The sequence below is a fragment of the Camelus bactrianus genome, chromosome X (assembly GCF_048773025.1).
Source record: "Camelus bactrianus isolate YW-2024 breed Bactrian camel chromosome X, ASM4877302v1, whole genome shotgun sequence".
NCBI classification, from domain to species: Eukaryota; Metazoa; Chordata; class Mammalia; order Artiodactyla; family Camelidae; genus Camelus; species Camelus bactrianus.
In genome coordinates, this window is record NC_133575.1 from 88542202 (window position 1) to 88549991 (window position 7790).

General features: G+C 42.1%; 1 protein-coding gene across 4 annotated transcripts in view; it reads right to left on the reverse strand.

The window, feature by feature from the left end:
- The window catches only part of AMOT (angiomotin), a 61405-nt gene extending 54190 nt beyond the window's left edge, over nt 1-7215 (reverse strand). Inside the window, exon 1 of one of the 4 annotated variants that reach the window (XM_074360022.1) lies at nt 6780-7215. The gene's annotated coding sequence lies outside the window, so the exon portion shown is untranslated. Of the gene's footprint in view, nt 1-6637; nt 6658-6779 lie in introns of those variants that run through there. The other 3 variants (XM_074360020.1, XM_074360021.1, XM_074360023.1) reach the window with 3 other exon arrangements.
- Nucleotides 7216-7790: the final 575 nt, after the last annotated feature.

Below are 7790 nucleotides of genomic sequence, written 5' to 3' on the forward strand. Positions count from 1 at the left end.
CTGAAAACCTAAATGTAATAAAGAGGAAATTACATTTCTTTAAAATAGGCAATCTAAATAATTTTCCCCATCTGGGATTTTTATCTTAGTTTGCTATCACATGGAAAAGAATGTCATTAATTCAATGCAAATCCATGCCCCTTAAAAACAACCAAAATGAGTAAGTGATGTACTAATTAGCTTCCTAATGGGGGAGGTTTTAATTGAACCATTCTATAACAACCTTCATCGAAGTTTCCAGGGCAACTTCATAAAAGGACGTCAAACCTGGCCCATATTTTTATCCCCTTAAAAATAATTTTCAATGCACAGAAACACAGAAAGCTCATTTCTCTTCAATGCTGTTAACACTCAGGCCACTACATTTTCTGATGTCAGCAATCTCCTTCCCACAAATATTCCAAGTATGCACCACCGTCATTCTCCTTTCAATTATGTGGTTTCTCTGCTCCTTTGCTGATTGAGTCCAGGCCTCTCGGATAATGAGAAGCATGTGCAGGGAAAATATGCTCTTAAAAAACACATACATCAGTTTCATCTGCATGATGAAGAGGGGGGAAGATCATTTGTCCATATCAAAAGGATCAAAATGTGAAGTTTGTTATGGGATATATAAAGGGGAAAAAAAAAGATCAGCATCAATGCCTAAAGTGGGAGGGGGGCAGTTATTGTGATCTGAAGCAACACCAATCAGAATAAAGGAGACCTCCCCCACTCCCCAGTCCACCCTTTCTAGCTTGGCCACATTTATATTTAATGTTATCTTAATGTTGCTTTGGGGGGTATTTAAGTTCTGACATACACATGGAAATGAGCCATGAATTGTACAGCAAGCATAAATATTCCATCATTAATAAAAACCAGCTGTGTATAAAACACTACAATGGCTGGGTTTCAGTTACTGGCTATCATCAGTATGTGTCACAAGCAAATATTACTCAAAACTTTCTCCCTTAAAACACACACACACACACACACACACACACACACACACACACACAAGCAGAAATATTCTTTACTCTTTTTAATCTTTTGGAAGAGCTTTGAAAAACTCACTGATCTCTATGGTACATTCCAACTAATGCCTCTTTTTGAAGCTATTTTTCATCACTGCAGCAGATGCTAGAGTCCTTTTATTAGAATTTCAGCTTACTACATAGAATGAAAATGTTTAATTTTTTTTTATTCAAAGAGGGTCAATAATATAAATGTTGGGACAATCAATTATAGTAAGGCAATGAGGCACCAAAGGGCACTGTATGTTATGAGAGCAAAGCTCATTAAGAGTGAGCACCTGCTCAGGACCCTATAATAAGTTTTCTCGGCCATCATGCAGACACCTTTCATCCAATGACCTCAAAGCATGCGCCCAATATGAAGCATGCCTAAACACCTCTGTGAAATATTAATATCCTTGCTTCCCAGAAGGGTAACTGAAGCTCAGAGCAGCTAATTCATTTACCCTTGGTCACATGGCAAGTCAGAAAGGGTTGGGCAGAGAAACCCAGAGCTTGGCTTCAAGTCTCGCAGTCTAATGATATTTCATGAAGTCGGGGCAATAGTGAAGTGACAGAACAAACGTCAAGGGCAGCTTATAGAGTTTTTTTAAAAAGTAAACATTTTTTGAAAAATTACCTTAGGAGATGTTAGCAAATCTATCTGCATTTTCCCCATGAACACATATCATAAAAAAAAGTTCCTGGTTGGAGGAGAGTATAGCTCCATGGTAGAGGGCACGCTTAGCATGCATGAGGTCATGGGTTCGATCCTCAGTACCTCTGTTAAATAATAATAATAATACCTAAGTACCTCCCCTCAAAAACAAACAAACAAGTCCCTGTACTTAACTTGGTACCCTCTAGGTACTAAAAACCCGTACTTCACTTTCCTATCCTCGATAACAAAATTTAATCTAACTTATGAAGAGCCATAGGTTTTCAGGAATGACTCCTTCCAAAATCAGAGATCATATGTATATTATAGAATACAAACTTGTGGTTGTCAAGGGGGCCGGGGGTGTGTGGGAAGGGACAGACTGGGATTTCAAAATGTAGAATAGATAAACAGGATTATACTGTATAGCACAGGGAAATATAAAAAAAAAAGTGACAATGAATATATGTATGTTCATGTATAACTGAAAAATTGTGCTCTACACTGGAATTTGACACAACATTGTAAAATGACTATTACTCAATAAAAAATGTTAAAAAAAAAAAGAAGAGAGAGAGAGCTCATATGTATATTATACCTTCGCTAGCAAAGGAAAATTAAAGGACCGTGTAACTGAACTTCCACTATATGATAAAGCCTCAGATGAAGAGGTCATTCTGCTACACCTACATGTCTTTTATTTAATTGTCTAAAGTCCTTAGTTCCCTTACAATTTTAAAATTCTAATTTAAACACATTATTTTCAAAGCTATAAAAAAAAAATCTGTGCTTTCCTTTTTCTTTCCTGTTCAGGAGATTTCATAGTCTACCCAAATTTGTTCTTTCTTGATGGGATATCGTAATACAGTGATTTAAGAATCATTGCTGATGATTTAAACAAAGGAAACAGTGAACCCTAGTTTTCTTTTTACTTAAAAAGAATGGGGAAGGGTAACAGGAGGTCAAAGGAGTAGAATTAACAGCCTTGCTGGACACATGAACACCCCTAAATTACAGAAATGGCTTAGGGATTACTTATTAAATCTGTTTGTTTCCCCTGGCAGTGGAGGAACAAATGTATGTGATTCCTCATGCATACTCAGTCAGGTTCTGACTTCATTCTTCCGCCTAGGTTTACAAAGCTGAGTCTTAGGTGAGCTCTATGTTTTTTTTTTTTTTAATTTAAAAGCAACATGTTACATTTCTGTGACCATCACTCCGTAAAATTCATATAAGTACAGAAACAAGGACTTGAAAGGAACTAGGAAAAATGAAAGCAGGTGATCTGTTAGGATGATGGGATTCTGGATGAAGTTTTGGGCAGGGTCTTAGCTTTTTAATTTGATATGTTGTTAAAATACAAAACACAATGCACTTACATTGATATGTACTTACAGGTTTGTTGGTTTTTTTTTTTTTTTACATCCAGGTGACTACATGATTGTATTCCTAACAGCTGTTGCACCTCATTCTAGTAGGAATCATTCACATTCACACCAGAAACCGAGGCCAAGGAAAAGAACTATAAATTTTGGAGAGCTGTTTCTCAAAATCACCCTGTCCAACCCCTCAACAATTTACAGAGGAGGAAACTTGCTAAGGGTGATAAACTGAGTTAGAGTTGTGCCCAGAGCCCAGGTTCCTCTCACCAACAGGCTCACTAGGAAAGTGTATTGTGGTATCTTTGATTAAAAATGACATCAATTGCTATCATTTTCAATAGCCTTGCTAGATACATGAACAGAACACCAGAAAAAAAAAATCTGGATCCTTGGGTTATTCAAATACAATAACTGGAATTTAAACCATTTACCTCTATGGGATAGAGTCCTATCCTTTGACTTATCAAAATCCATGAAGTCTGATTTATTTGCAGAAAGTCATACTAGCTCTCTTCTACAAGAGGATGTAGGCTGGGGCTAAACGTGGCCAGCATTATCACAATCCAGAATGATTTAGACAATTAACTCCATGCCATGTAACAAAAAGATTTCAAAGGCCAAATAATGGCCTCACTTAATTCAAGCAATAATCATTACAGCAAAATTCTAATGACTTCCTTTATGCAATAAATATATTTCTGAGTAGTCCCATTTATAGTCAGTTTTTATATATCAAGTCATAGTTCAAAGGCACTAACCAGGAAAGCTAGTTCTTTCAAAGAAACCTGTAGTGGATTCTTTTTTAAAGCAAATGACCTCCTATTTTCCTTCTTTTTCCTTTTTTTTCTAGTTCAGATTTTGTGTGTTGTATGTAGAAGGGGAGACTTCCCTCTTTTCTCTGTGTTAAAAGGGGTCAGGAGCCCACCATGGATAAGAGTAATGCAGTAGGGGCAGCTTGTTTAATACCCCCTTAGTTCCTGGGACCAAATTCTAACCTTTGACTCGGGGGTGGGACCCTAGATTTTGGACCAAAGTCCACAAAAGGCAGCAAGGAACGAAGAAGTAAGCAAGACTAAAGACAACACATCATAGTAAACCACCAACAAAAATTCCTGGGGACAGGAAATCAATGGAGCACAATTCTAAACAAATTGGTTTAGTCCCAAGCTAATTAACTTGTCAAGCAGATCTCCAAACCCACTGAATCCATGGGGGAAAGAGGTGATGTAATAGGAGATTTGGGAACATTTACCCATTTACCATCCGAAAAGGCTCAGCCACGACCACACACACCTCTCTCCACTCCTTTCAGTGGGTTTAAGCTGGGCTTAATGGGTGCAAAGGACAATTTCTTCCAGACAGTCCCTAAGAATAGACTGTTCTCATGCATTCCAAATGCTCAGTCTCCATGGAGGAGGCTACCTGGACACAAACATTTCTCAAGACGGAATATATCCTCTACACCTCCTCATTGGTAATACCCCCCACCCCAACAAAACAAAACAATTTCTAACCATCCGGAGAACTTTGGGGCACATTTTTGGGGCGAAAGAAAAGAAAACCTTAAGAGGGGAGTAGGAGAGTGTGAGAAACTCCTCTTGTCTCCAAATGGAAAAAAGGCCTTAAAAAGCTGGATCAAAGGAAGAAAGGGGGATGGGGGAGAAGGGCTGCTTAATTACAAAGACACCCTTTTAAAGAAGGCGCAGGCCCTGGGAGAGGGCTTTTAGGAGAGGCACAGAAGCAGATGTACCCACTTAGAATTCTGGCACTCAACGGGACCTCAAGGTCATAGCATCCATCCCTCTGCTTTCTGAATAGACTGTTCTCAAGGCATTCAAGAAAGAGACATTCGTTCTTTACAAGACTTCAGAAAAAGCAACTCCACAAAATGCCTTGGTAATGCATTAGTCTTATAAATCCTACTTCATAAACCAGAAATGAGATTTCAATTTCCAAATCCAAAACAGTATTGAATATGAATTTTAAAATTCCCTTCTAAAATCTTTCAAATAGGTAAACAGATCTACAACGTTCATGTAAAAGTTACTCTACATATAACCATGGTCAGAGGTTTACTTCATATCTAGACTATGAAGTAAGAAAAAGCATTTTCAATTTTACAGAGCCACAGACTTTTCCAAAGAAAGAAGTATCTTAAAATGAAGTATGATGTAGTGCCAGAAAGTGTCTGTAAATGACACCGGATAAACCCATACAGAATAGCTGGAACCTGAGTTATCATCTGTAAATAGATGCAACTACTCTACAACCACCTGGCTATTAAAATGTCCCAGGCCAGTTATAAAATGTAGTTTGGTCGGGCCAACTTTTCCTTCCCAGCTGATCTGAAATATGATAGCCTTTAAAATTGTCACCCTGTAACGTTCCTTCTCTCCTTCCTGCTTTCTTTTCCCCCATTAAAATCAACCAATGAAATTAGGTAAAAAATATAAGTAAATAATTTGTTTCCAAATAAGCAACGGGTTGGGAATATCTTAATAGGTCTTTGAACACGACCATTCTTCTAAGTTTGTCATGCTTGCCCAACTGGAGATAGGTGGGAGATGGGTGAAGATTTATCCTGCATCCAAAATGGTATTTCAAGCTATTCTTAGCAAGTAAATGAGGGTACTGAAAGGTCTAACTGAGAAAGCTTCACAAAGACTGGCCTGAGAAAAGACTTTTCACAAAGCTTAGTTCAAGGAGACTTAAATACCCTTAGCCCTCTATTATTGAAGATTATGGTGACTAATTATCTTCCTCTCTGAATGGGAGAAGAGGGTTATATTTTAAAAAGTTTTAATCTGCCTCCCAACTTCCACTCTTCATAGGGGTAGGGGAGAAGAGGGAGGAGGAAGGAAAACTAAATTAGACACTCCAAGGTGTCAGAAAATTCTTCCTAAAATACACGCTAGAGATTGGAAATGGTGTTTCTCACAAATTGTCCCCTTCCTCTCTCATTTAATTCTATTCAGTCCCTTGCTGCAAATTATTATTGTATTACTAGTAGTAGCAATTGACCAGGGACTGCTCACAGTCTACAAAGACTGTCACTTTCCCCCTCACTTTTCCTTCTCTTCATTTTCCTACACTGGTAAGTCCATCCTGCTGTTGAAGCACCAACGTACAGTGACCCAGGCTCAGGACCCTCAGGACACCTGTATGATCGGCAAAGCTAGCTACTAACATCCATAAAGCAGATAAGGGGCAACCCCTTCCTCACGAACACACACACACACACACACACACACACACGCCTAAAAGAGTGTAACGTGGTAGATTACTCCAGACTAAGACTTCAAGAACTCACGGCCTCCGGGGGAGGGTAGTATGAACCCCCACCCCAACCCGAAGCATTTAGGAGTTAACGCATCTAACAATGAGAGAAGCACGGACATTCCTGATGAGCTAAACTAGACCTCAAGTTCCCTCCGGTCTTTAATTCCTTTTGTGCTTCATTACCTAGAGACCTACAAGGACCCCAGGAGGCAAGAAAGTAAAAGTACCCTCGAGTAGTGGTACCCACTAGCATCTCCGTAGGACGAGAAAGGAGCGCATACTCTTTAACCTATTTAACTTGCTGCACATCCCGGAAAACTCACGGCCAGCTGTAGAGAAAGTAGAACGCACAGGCATCCCCACACGCATCTAGATCGATTCACTCACGCCGAGGGCACGATCAAGTTCATGCCACCATGGATACCTGCCCCAGTTCCCCAGGAAAAGTAACCATGCGTCTCCTACCCCCGAAGGCAACGAAGAAGGTGACGACTCTGCTCTCTCAAGTGGCTTCGGTCCCGGGCCGGAGGCCAGGGATGGGCAGGAGGGAAGCCCCAACTCCCGGCTGCTCCCCTCCTTGCTGCTCCGTCCGGGCTCTCCTTGGTGGCAGTGGACAGGCAGGATACCGGGCCGGAGGGTGGAGCAGCGGATGGTCGGAGGCGAGACAGACTGGAGGTGGGGGTAGAGGGGGCGGTGAGCACTAAGAGAAGATGAGGCGAAAGAGAGCGGAGATGGAGGAATAAATCAGGGGTCTACCAGCTTGGGCAGCCAGAAAGCTCCTCGGAAGGAAGGGGCGTGACTGCGATGAAGGCAGCTCCTGGGCAAAGGATGGGAGGTAGGGGAGGGGGACGAATGGGTGGCTTTTCTTCTTGCGGTGAGCGGCTAGGACCGCCCAGGAGCGGGGGGGTGGGGGTGGGGCGGTGAACTAGAGAGTGGGGCGGAGTAAAGGGCGGGGAAAGAAGGGAGGGAGCCGGCCAGGACCCCGGGGTGGGGTGGGGGCGGAAGAGAGGCGGGGTCAGGGGGCGGGGAAGTTTCAAACAATTGAACGGCGGGGTCCGGTCGCTCCCGCGAAAGCTGGGGCCCGCACTCTCGTTCTCTCACTAACGTGGCACGAATCGGGTACACTATCCCTGAGAGTCTACGCAAGGATTGGCTGAGAGGAAGGAAAGGGTTTTGCAAAGACTCCAATAATAATGTACGGCAACAGCGGAGCGGAGTCGCGTGGGAGATCCAGTGCAGCTCCCCGCCCCACAGCAGGAGGAAGAAAAACAAATAGAAATGCTGAAAAGCAGCTTCTTGCAAAGCTTGCTGAAAATAATGCAGGAAGGAGCAGCGCTCCTGCGTTTTCCTTCCCCTCTTGCTTCCTATGACCAGCAGGCCCCCACCCAGGTCGCAACACTGCGAGACACCGTCCTTTCTTCCACCGCTCTCCCTAGCCAACCCCTTCCTCCCCTCCGCAACCCTGCGTCCCCGCCC